Raw genomic sequence first — 1,186 nt, 5'->3', positions numbered from 1 at the left:
TACTTCAACACAACACATACCAACAGTACATGTGTTGTGTTGAAGTAAGCATGTAATAATACAGTGTAAAGTACTGTTGGTATGTGTTGTTTTGCAGTACTTTACAACTGTATTATTACATGCTTACTTTTTTATGTGTTGTTTTGAAGTAAGCATGTAATAATACAGTAGTAAAGTACTGTTTTATGTGTTGTTCTGAAGTAAGCATGTAGTAATACAGTAGTAAAGTACTGTTGGTATGTATTGTTTTGAAGTAAGCATGTAATAATACAGTAGTAACGTACTGTTGGTACATGTTATTTTGAAGTAAGCATATAATAATACAGTAGTAAAGTACAGTTTTATGTGTTGTTTTGAGGTAAGCATATAATAATACAGTAGTAACGTACTGTTGGTACATGTTATTTTGAAGTAAGCATATAATAATACAATAGTAAAGTACAGTTTTATGTGTTGTTTTGAGGTAAGCATATAATAATACAGTAGTAACGTACTGTTGGTACATGTTATTTTGAAGTAAGCATATGATAATACAGTTGTAAAGTACAGTTTTATGTGTTGTTTTGAGGTAAGCATATAATAATACAGTAGTAACGTACTGTTGGTACGTGTTGTTTTGAGGTAAGCATGTAATAATACAATAAAAAAATACTGAAATTCTTATGTAGTTTCCAGGGGCCAATTTAAACTTTTTATTTTTGTTTCTAAGAGTTTTGATATTCTGAGTTTAAATTCTTGTCCTGGTTGTATCAGGTGACAACATTTCATCAATGGTGTATGGGCGCCTGTATTTACTGTAAAACAGGAAAACGGAATAATAGGGGTTGAGAATCAGGTTGATGACCATGAAAATTAGGTTACGTTTTTAAAATGTGGGCTTTATAAAATTAATATCGGACGATAGCTCAGTTGGTAGAGCGGTGGACTGTAGTTGATATTCTGTTATCCATAGGTCGGTGGTTCAAATCCGCCTCGTCGGAAGAAATATCATTTTTATTATTCATATTTCAAAATTGGCCTACACTGAATTTAAAGTTTGTACATAATACCTCAATATTACTCCAATAATACTGCAATAATTTCTTTTGTTAAAATTGTGTTAAATTTTATTCTAACGTGAAAAATGTGTTAATTTATTTTATTACATGCAATCTTTATTTTAAAACTCTTTATTTTATCTAACACA

At 29.8% G+C, this 1,186-nt stretch overlaps 1 non-coding gene across 1 annotated transcript; it reads left to right on the top strand.

The window, feature by feature from the left end:
- Positions 1-894: 894 nt before the first annotated feature.
- Positions 895-980, top strand: Trnay-gua. The gene is given in 2 exon segments: positions 895-931; positions 945-980. It is a non-coding gene; the product is annotated as a tRNA-Tyr (tRNA).
- The last annotated feature ends 206 nt before the right edge of the window (positions 981-1,186 follow it).

The sequence above is a fragment of the Limulus polyphemus genome, unplaced genomic scaffold (assembly GCF_000517525.1).
Source record: "Limulus polyphemus unplaced genomic scaffold, Limulus_polyphemus-2.1.2 Scaffold16174, whole genome shotgun sequence".
Classification (NCBI taxonomy): Eukaryota; Metazoa; Arthropoda; class Merostomata; order Xiphosura; family Limulidae; genus Limulus; species Limulus polyphemus.
This window is presented reverse-complemented; position numbering and strand designations above follow the sequence as displayed.